The sequence below is a fragment of the Triticum urartu genome, chromosome 3, assembly GCF_003073215.2.
Source record: "Triticum urartu cultivar G1812 chromosome 3, Tu2.1, whole genome shotgun sequence".
NCBI lineage: Eukaryota > Viridiplantae > Streptophyta > Magnoliopsida > Poales > Poaceae > Triticum > Triticum urartu.
Window position 1 is genome coordinate 20,918,260 of NC_053024.1, and position 10,602 is coordinate 20,928,861.

General features: G+C 40.2%; 1 long non-coding RNA gene across 1 annotated transcript; it reads right to left on the minus strand.

Moving 5' to 3' along the window:
* Positions 1-8,605: 8,605 nt before the first annotated feature.
* On the minus strand, positions 8,606-9,158 carry LOC125547729. Its single transcript, XR_007300738.1, has 2 exons — positions 9,050-9,158; positions 8,606-8,946 (listed from the first exon to the last, which is right to left on the minus strand). It is a non-coding gene; the product is annotated as an uncharacterized LOC125547729 (long non-coding RNA).
* Between the last annotated feature and the right edge of the window lie 1,444 nt (positions 9,159-10,602).

The window sequence follows — 10,602 nt, forward strand, 5'->3', positions numbered from 1 at the left end:
TTGCAACTTGATACATGATCATCTCATTTAATTTGAGGTCTATACAATTCAAGTTTTTTTCACTTGAACATCAAGTTTGCAATATTATTACTATTCATTATAATAGTGGTGTATTTCCGTTGAGTACGATGTATTCCGGAAGGTATGTATCTCCATGTTCGCTACATGTCGAGATTAATACGTCTATTTGCAATTGAGATTTTTAATTTCTTGCAAAATACAGGTGCAAAATTTAAAGTGATTTCTTCAAGCTGATGCTTGGGATCACAAGATAGTCATATGGATCTACTGCCTACGCAGATTATCGATGACTACTGATAAAGTCTACATTTTGTCGTTTCGACATTATGATTGCTTTACAAAGTGCTCTCCCACACATTTTTCTAAGTCATGACATAAGGCATTATGAGTGAGTATTTCCTGATTTCATCAGATTATACTCCCTTGTGCTGCGAGATCTACTTCATTCTGGAGATTATCTTCAAGGTGTCATGCTTAGCAATCTGAGATTTGCATTAATGGTTTCAAGATAACTTCTTGAAATATCCATTAATTTTGCAACATTACCATGATGGTCTTTAATTTACTAATCGTAAAATAATTATCTCTGGTAACCGATGGCTAGAGAATTGAGGCATTCGCCCTCGATGGACACCACTGCCCTACTTGGGCCATGGACATGATGATCGATCTTGTATCTCGTGGGATAGTGTGTGCCATCAAAGACCTGTCGGATTCTCCTACGATTGGAGTCACACCACTAACAGAATAAACATGTTGCTTTATGCATCATAAGACATTATATTGATCCAGATCTCGACATCTGGTTATTCTGTATTAGCAATCCCTGGGATACAAAGAACCTCAAGGGCAAAAGGTTTGAAGGTCACTCCTTCAATCTGACACCATCATGGCAGTCACTTGTTTGCATGACGTTCTTCTAGAACCGAGCAATAAAATGACTATCCAACTGTCACATGACCCTATGAACACGGAGAACATGAAGGTTGAATATGCATCAACTGGCATGTTTGGAGACTACATTTACTCCCTCAATCTCCTTAGTGATCTATTTATTTATGTCCATTTCTGATGTTCTAATATGAACATGATTATTGTTGTCATCATATATTGTATCAGCACTTTGGTACAAATACATTTGTATGTATTATATATATCTGACCGTGATTTTCATATTGAGAATCTTCATGTCTATATATAGATTTCTACGGGAGTCAATCCGATGAAAAATGATATGTGCCTTGTGGACATATGCACCACAAACTTTATTCTCAGGGTAGTCCAATGTTTCCACTCTCATTGAGAGAAAGGAGATATTTAAATCGCTAGGCGCGATGAGGTATTTTTTGGTTCAACTCGAGTCATATTTACTATCCCTGTGGGTACTCGAGTAACGTCGGGATGCTTTATTCCTTCTTAGGTTTAACTCGTACCCTACTAAACTATGGAGATATCCGTCAAAATAGTTTCCATAGCGAAACTTATGATGACAACAAAGAGAAGTAACTTCTCTTTACCATATGCAACGGATATGGCAAGCACATTCTATGTGTATCATCTGGATTGTACTACACATACGACACAACCCATAGCACATGTTGTGTACGAGATAGTTTCGCAGAGTGTCTTGTACATGACAAACTTGGCATACTCGCCTTGGTCATCGAGACATTGGGTTGAAACCGAAACTATCAGCAATTTCAATAGTTTGTGATTATTATGATGCTAAATTCTAATAACATTTGGATTTTTATGTGCACTATAAGTGACACAGGGAAGCTAATTTTAAGGCTTGAACACCTTAAAGTCTACGCTGAACCACTCAGACTCCTTGAATGCATCAAGTCAAGGTAAGTGGCTCTTCCCAGCCATTGAGTAGACTATCCAGGTATTCCATGGTTTTAAAAGACATATCTACATGATGGTCTTAAGTGTGTGCTTTTTATTCACACGAAACCATTGGCTCATTATCCTGACATCGATTTCAAGCAAATCGAATGGATAACATTGCAGAATTCTCCTTGAGGGCCTTCTCTATGGCTTTTGGATTGAAGTTTAGCAATTTGTCCTAATGTCTAGACTCAAAATGGTTTGGTAGAATCCTATCCAAAGAGTTAAGCTCATTGCATTATCTTTACTTTGGAATTGCAACTTACCAACTTTATGTTGGAGTCATGTAGTTTTACACGCTCATGACGAAACTGCATAATATTATTCCCCTCTGTCTTTGATACGTGGAAATCTATCAAGTATTTCCTATCTGCGGTAATTCGGTTGCATACCGATATCACCACCCGGCATACATCATTGGCCCCTCAACATATAGTTGGGATCTATGTGAGGAATAACTGTATTTCCGTCAATACCTCAAGCCCCTCGCATGGGGAGTTATTCAAGGCTAGTATGCTGATTTAATGAGGAACATTTCTAGGCATTAGGGGGAGATTTCAAGTACCATAAAATGCCAGGAAATTAGTGGAATGTTCAACACATTTCTGCCTCAAATCCACGTACTCAAAGATCTGAACCATGCATTTAGAAGTTTTGCAACACATTGCAAATAATCTGCCAGGTTCATTTACTGACTATAAAGGTGTCACACAATCCTACAATCCTGCAAAAGTATGCCTGAAAAAGTGGAGGTACCAGAAAAATCCACTCCACTCCTTCAAAGCAACAGGGGGAGATGTATGGCAGAAGTACATCAGGATTCAGCTTCTCGCAAGCAAGGATATCAAGGCATGTGAATCAGTAAATGCAAGTCAACATCACGTTGGCAGACACCTAATGGGTAGTATACACCCAGTGGATGGGAAACCTCCACCAACCCAGGTCATAGTGCATATAATGACCGGGTCATCGGAATACCCGACTCAATTGCATTGGAAAATCGCGAGCAGCCACCATGGGTAATGATGTTTCTATCAACTCTATATTGATATATAGATTCTGGAGAAAGATATAACGGAAGTCTACAAATGTCGACATACATTTCTCAACTAGATTGCAAAAACCTTTCAAATGATTCAGATCCAAAGACCATGGCCATGGCAAAGTGTGAACAACACTCGGACTGAACTCAAGCAAAGGGTATAATCTAGATAGAAATGATCTTACTCAATAATGGGAAGGTATTAATAAGCAATACCTACACCAGTTTTCTTCTGGAAACAGAATTGAGAACAATGAAGTGGTGAAACAAAGAGCAAGTATTGTAGCACAAGGGTTCACGCAGATACCCAACTATTCTCCAGAGGTGGAATCTCATTCCGATAACTTATATCATTGGTAGTACAAACTCATCTATCTCTGCAGTTGATAGATGTAGTGATTACATATCCATGTGGATCACTAGATTCAGACATATATGATTGATCCCCGGTGGGATCTCTATTCTGAATCGAAATACCGAATGCAACATACATTGTGTAAATTCAGTAAGTCACCATACGACTTATTATTGTCAGTACATATGGTACAATTGACGTAGTGAGATCCTTATACACAAGGATTACTCCTACAATGATAATTATCCATGTTTGTGTGTCCGCAACGACGACACATGTAATCATCTAAATGACGGACTTTAAAATGAAGGATTTGGGTAAACCAAAACACCGCTCGTTACTACAACTTGAGCACCTTCATTCATACATTATGGTATACTATATTGTCTATATCCATAATATATTGGAGAAATTCATTGTGGATAAATCTTATCCATCATTAACTCTCATGGTAGTTCATTCTCTAGACGTAGAGAATGATTTATTTAGACCAAGAGATGTTGGAAATGAGATATTGGGACTCAACATTCCATAATGCCATTTGATCCACCAAACACAATTGGTTGGTACTCAAGAATATCTTTGATATCTTCAAAGGCATCAAACATCTTGTCCTGGTTTTTCAGTTTCACAGAAATGTGAACACCGATATCATTGGATACTTTGATCAGATCCCCACTATGTCAGATCGTAGACAAGCTTAGTGTTCATACTAGGTGTGGTAGCCCTCTCATGAAGAGTCTTCAAAATAGACCTCATGGCTACGTCTCAATGATAATGTTGCTTGTGTTGCCTGGATGCAAACAGATTACGTAATTAGCAATATCGTTATATTGCATATCTTGCAAGCCAATCATGTGAATGATTTGTTCACCAAGTCTCTACCAGCTTCTACATTCCAGAGATACGTTCATAGAGTTGGTATGTGATGGCTTCGGAATTTGCAAGAATCAGGGGGAGTACCTTCCTGAATTGTTCCTGTTCAAAGCATCATATTATACTCTTTTTTCCTTAATGAGTTTACTTTAAAGGTTCTCATAAAGGTTTTTAATAAGGTAATATCAACATGAGATCATATGTCATACTTTCTGTTTTCCCCACCGGGGTTTTTAAGAAAGTATATATGACATATTTATTGTCCTCTAAACTCTATGAGTTTCCTCATATTGAGTTAAAAGAGACAATAACCATTATATGTTGCATCATTTTCTCCTTATTTTTCCCACTGGGTTTGAAGGAGTTTTAGCAACATATTCTACACTACTCCTCATATTTTTCCCACAGGGTTTTTGGAGGAGACTCTTTCGAGTTGATGATACTACATGGACAAGCGAAGATTAGGGGGAGTGTTAGAATTAAACACACATGTTTAATTGGAAGGGAATCTCCCCTTGTTAACTGCCATGCCGTTGCCAACAGGCAACCGACGCGCCTCTCCCTTCGCGTCCCTCTGTATCGTCGCGTCCCTGCTGCACTTTGGCCATGGCAGTCGTTGCCACCGTGACTCTGTCCTCGGGATCTCATCCTACTGTCCTGGATCGGGGCGGCAGTGGCGATTTGGATCCGGGCGGCGGCGGCTGAGCAAGGGCACCGGTGCTGTCTAGGTACATGTCTTCCCTCTCTCCCTGCCTCCCCCCCTCTCTCTGCCCCGTCGGGGTCACTGTGAGCCCGTGACCGTGTACTGGTGGGGAACTTTGGTGGAACGGCAAGGAACGGCAAGGGGACGGCGACGAACGGCAAGCACGGGTGCTCTGCTGGCGGAGGCATGTTTTGGGGATGGGGAGACCTCCGGCCGTGGGGAATGGAGAGAGCTTTGGATGCAAACTGAATTTCATCTCTCTCTGTTCTTTTTTCTGCTGATGGCACAGAAGAACGTTGGTAATGTTGAGCTGACAAAGAGAAGTAGCAGACTAATTTCTATGTCGACTAGATGATGATTTAATCCTTGTGTGTGGTTTCCTTTGTATTCTTTATATGATGTTATTTTGTGATCCTTGAGTATGGAAATAGCATGGTGTGCAGCGTTGCCCTTGTGAGCAATCTCTGATGCTACTGATGTTGTTTATATATGTATTACTTATGACACTTGGATTCAATCCTCACCGAAGATTGAATTCCATCTTCTTGGTTAGAATACACAAAGGATTTGAATTGTGAATCTTGTAAGGACATTTATTTTGTGAAATTTAACATGACTAATTTGAGACCGGCAAAGAGGATTGGGCCCGAAGAAATATTGATATTGAGCTAGGTCCGCAAGGCGATATGTCGAGCTCTGCGTAGCCTTCTTTCAATGGCTTATTTAAACAGGTGTCTCCTTTTCCTTTGTATATGTGCTTTCGAGTCTCATTTCGTGTAAAAATAGTCTATAGATGTCCTGCGGTGTGATTTTATTTTTCGAGTTCAGCTCTGTGTTATCATAGTATTCAGGTTAGGGAGATCAAGAAGATGTTTCATATGTCACCACAACTACTGGAGGATTTGCAGGCGACCAACTATTATATGAGTTTGGATGACCAAATATCAGTAGTACATCAAAATCTACGGCTTTATATAGTTTGTCACATACTGTCTTATTTCACATATGATGACCATATCAATCAAGTGTTTGTTTCTTTTTTTATTCAGAGTGTACAGTGATTACAGTGTAACAAGAATAGAAAATAAGGTACTCTCTAAATAATGTGTGAGGTTTCAGATTCTGTAATTTGTTTCACTGTTGCTAACTGAGCATGCTTAGATAATGGGGTGATTTGAGTGGAGTTTCAGAGTCGACCGTTCATGTCTGCAGTCTCAAGTTTCTATATGTATAGTTTGAGACCTAATAAGTACTGATCATTTCAGAAAGTTTCATGTTTCATACTTATGATTGATACTGATTGTATTCACGTAATTGGGCCACTTGGATACGGTGGTTGGCTAACTAATAAGTAAGATGTACCCAGTTCTGCATAAAGATTTAGGCACCCTAATTTTATAAGTCTTTGTGGAGTCAGAGGTGTTGAATGTTTTTGTTCGAAGTCTTTTTGAAATGATGAGTGATGCATACCTATTCAATGTTTTACATGGTACTGCAAGTGAAGAAATGATTTGTACTGAACCATCTAATGGGTTATTGTGTTTCTTTGAAGTCATGAATTTGTAGCAAGTGCCGCCCTCATTGGCATTCTTTTTGAAAGATATCCAAGATAGTTAAAGCATCATGGGGACGAGGAGGCCGAGCAGTCCGTTGTGTCTCCGCCGCCGCCGGCCGCACCGGTATGTTGTGCCCCTTTCCCTGCTTCACGTCCTAGGCTACTCCACCATCACTGGATACGAGTGTGGCCATGACAGAGGAATCTTGTGCAGGGGGATTTGATGCATAGCATGTTATGTACATGCAATGGAAATGTTACACAGTGAAACACATTTTGATCTTCTAATATTAATATGCATTGCTGGCATAAAGGTTATTATTTGTTTTCTATTGGGGAAAAATTTAGGACTAAAGGTTTTGGTATGTCTGATTGTTGACATGCCATCGGAGGTGCATGATTGTCTGATAGGCTTGAATTCTTAAGTTTTCTTTCTTATTGGCCTTGTTTTATTTATTTTGGTGAAAACCCATGATTTTACCATAACCCAAAATTGCTGACTTAAACGGAGGCTCAATGAGAAGTTTTGGGACATGGAAGAAATTGATTGTTCTAATTTAAGTAATATAAAAAGAGAAGTAGTATTTTCTATTAGTAACATATGTCTATAATATTATGATTTACCTCTGCTAATAGGTGTCGTCTTTGCAAAGAAGCATGCCCAAATTTGTAAGCCCATATTGGTATTACTTTCCAGTAATCAAAAGCCAACAAAATATATATTTATGAATGATCTATTATCTTGCCATGAATAACAATGATAAATTTGTTGTTGACTCATGTTATATCCTCACAAATAAAGTGCCACATGGAACTTTCTCTATCAGTTCAGGCTGGATGAGCAAGACGACATACTGCAGACCGGGACCAAGGTGAGAATATTAGATGGAAATTTATGTAGCATATGTACAGCTACGTTTATTAATCTCCTTCTCATTTTTTCCTTTTTCTTTGCAGAGTTATGTTCATCATCAGTGATATGTGTTAATATATACTCTCCTAGAGATTGATTTCTTTGCGATCGCAAAAAAAGGGGTCAGATACATGGCGAGCTTCGAAATATCAAGTTGCAAGTACCTTCGTCGCTTTGGACCTTGCCATGGAAGGATGAACACTAAATGACCACAAAATGCCTCTAGATTATGAGTAAGCGTGTTTCTACCTTCAGCGGTTTGGGCATCTGCTTTGTCTCTCTGGCTGGTTTCACAGGTACCTGATTTTGCTTGGAACAGCCACAGGTGCTGCAGCTTGGTTTGCTGACTAGCAATGTCTTGTTTCTTTGGTGGACAAACTTGCATCTCAGAACGTTGATGAATTATTTCATTTGATCAGCTTATGTGGAAACTACTAATTTTCATTGCCTCTGTACACACACTTGCGTATCTTTTTTCCTCGTGCTTATTGGCAATGGCCCACTCATAGGCACGACCTAGAAGAAAATAAGATTGAAGATGTATTTTTCTTGGTTGGAAATATTACACCTCAAATTTACTTCAGTTTGGATGCAATGATGACTCTAAGATCGAAATAACTGGTGAATTATGTCAATTATACAGTTTAAGAGGTCATGGATGTGATATATGAGAAACAATTTTGTCTGTGATACATGAATATCTATATGGCACTGTGGCTGCTGGCGAGATGTTGGTCATGGCTTTGGTTGTCGAGATGCACTAGCTAGGGGTGCATGCATGGCCATAGGCCACAATTAAATTTTCTTGACGGACTGAGGTATTTGCTAAGCAATGGACATGGCCCTGTTGATTTATAAAGCACAATATTTTCAGTCATTTGTATGAGTTAGGAATTATATGCTTTTTGCGTGAGATTGCAGCTGTTCAAAATGTAGATTTATGTTATGACAAGATTATGAAGTTTCATAGTAGAACATATTTAATCGAGACGTGTGTTGCACATGCATGCTTACTAGTGATGGGAAAAAAACGTTGGGAGGTGCGAAGAATGTACGCATTGGACTGCTCGGGAGCAAAATGTGAGTGGGGCCCGTTATCTACTAAAACATGGGGAAATAGAAATGGACTGGGCTCCTCGCTATGTCCCCACTCAGCCCTAATAGGTGAGTTTGTCTTCGATACTTTTTCTTACTGCTGGGTTCAAGATTGCTAATCTGTCATGCCGCCTAGTGTCCTCTATATTTTTAGAACACTTTATTCTGATAACTTCATATAACTCAAGTTGAGTATTAAATTTTTGTTCTACATAACTTTCCAGCGAAAGTCTTGCTGCCGCACTGTGAAGTGTGGCATTGCAATTATTTTTGTCTAATGGTCATACTTCCCTTTACTGGGACCTCAATTAACGAGGGAAGTACAACTAATTGCACCAGGTACATCCGCACAACTTTCCAACACAACTGGCCTTCTGAAGACGACATTGATCGGCACAGACGGACTGGCGCCTTGCGTCGCAGGACTGCTCGCAAATAGCGTTTGCACACTTATTTGGACGGTTGATAATTGATGTCGTACAATCAGCTTCCACATCTACAAAATAGCATAACAAAAGAAAAAACACACATCATGCACATATATAATTTGTTGGTCTTGCCGATGGAGCAACATTGTGCATGAACAAGGTGAATGGTACCTGATGCTAGTAAGAGGACGGTAAGAGTCAGGAGAAGCGCTAGAGCAATCCTCATGTTAGCTTAGATGCGGTGTTAAGAAGAATTCTCTCCCAAGATTGATTATTGGAGTATAAGTTGCCGGGAAAGAAAATGAGAGGGCAACTCTTTTTATACTGGATGTGATATTAATGCTCATTACTATAATCTGTAAATATCTCCAAAGAAGAAGACTGGATAAGCTTCGCCAATTCAATAGTAGAAATTAAGTGCATTAATTTGTGGATATATATCTCTTCATTCTCCTCCCTCCGTTTCTATTTATTTTGCATATTAGCTTTAACTTTATAAAGTTTGACAAGTTAATCGAAAGCAATCTGAACTTACACAATATAAAATATATATGGTATGAAAATATATTGAATGATGATTCTATGGTATTGACTTCGTATCCTGGATTTTAATTTTTTGTATAAACTTTGCCTAAGTTTACAAGGTTTGACCTGAGACATAATTAATATGCAAAGTAAATAAAAATGAAGGGAGTACTTACTAGCAAAAGCAATGAAAAGACCAATCGCATCCCATGACAAATATCTCAGAACAAGTATACCAAGGGGTTATATACCGACGATAGTGTGCAGCTCTGTGATAACACATGCGCGACTATGCCTATGAGAGTCTGCAACTCCGCAACCGTCCGTGAGCGCCTCCCGCAGCCGTGCATGTGGGACTATGCGCACGAGAGTGTGCAACCCCGCGGCCACGCATGTGGGACTATGCCAGTCAGAGTCTGCAACTCCATGGCCATGCGTGAGCATCTCCCGCACTCGTGTTTGCGCGACAATACTGGTGAGAGTGTCCAACTCTGTGGCCATGCATGTGCAACTATGCCGATGAGAGTCTGCAACTCCCTGATTGTGCTTGTGCGACTATGCGACTATACAGAGTAGAGTGTGTAACTACGCGGCCACGCATGTGCGACTATACCGATGAGAGTGTGCAACTCATCAGTCACGCATGTGCGACTATGCCTTTGAGAGTGTGCAACTCCACAACCGTGTGTGAGCACCTCCCGGAGCTGTGCATATGCGACTATGCGGGCCAGAGTGTGCAACTCCGCGGCCACACATGTGCGACTATGCCGATGAGGGTCTGCAACTTCACAGCCTTGCGTGTGCGACTATGCCAACTAAAGTGTGCAACTCCATGGTCACACATGTACAATTATACTGTTGCAAACCAATGTTGTCGGACGGCAGTTATACGTGCTCATCATGTCAACGAGTACCACAAAGAAATCAGTGTGCCTTACATCACGCGGTGTCACAGTCCATCACTTTCCTCCCCCCACTTCTTTCCTTCTTCCCATGCCCATCTAGGACACACACTCCCACTGACATCGCATTACCCATCGGTCCAGCGTAATCTTCCAGAACCCTCGTATCACACCAAGTAATAATAACGAAAGAAAATCAAGCCAACTCCCAATGCCAACCACAGTGAACACCTATGCCAACAAGACTGTGCAACTCCACAGCCGTGCATGTGAAACTATACGGGTGAGAGTGTGTCA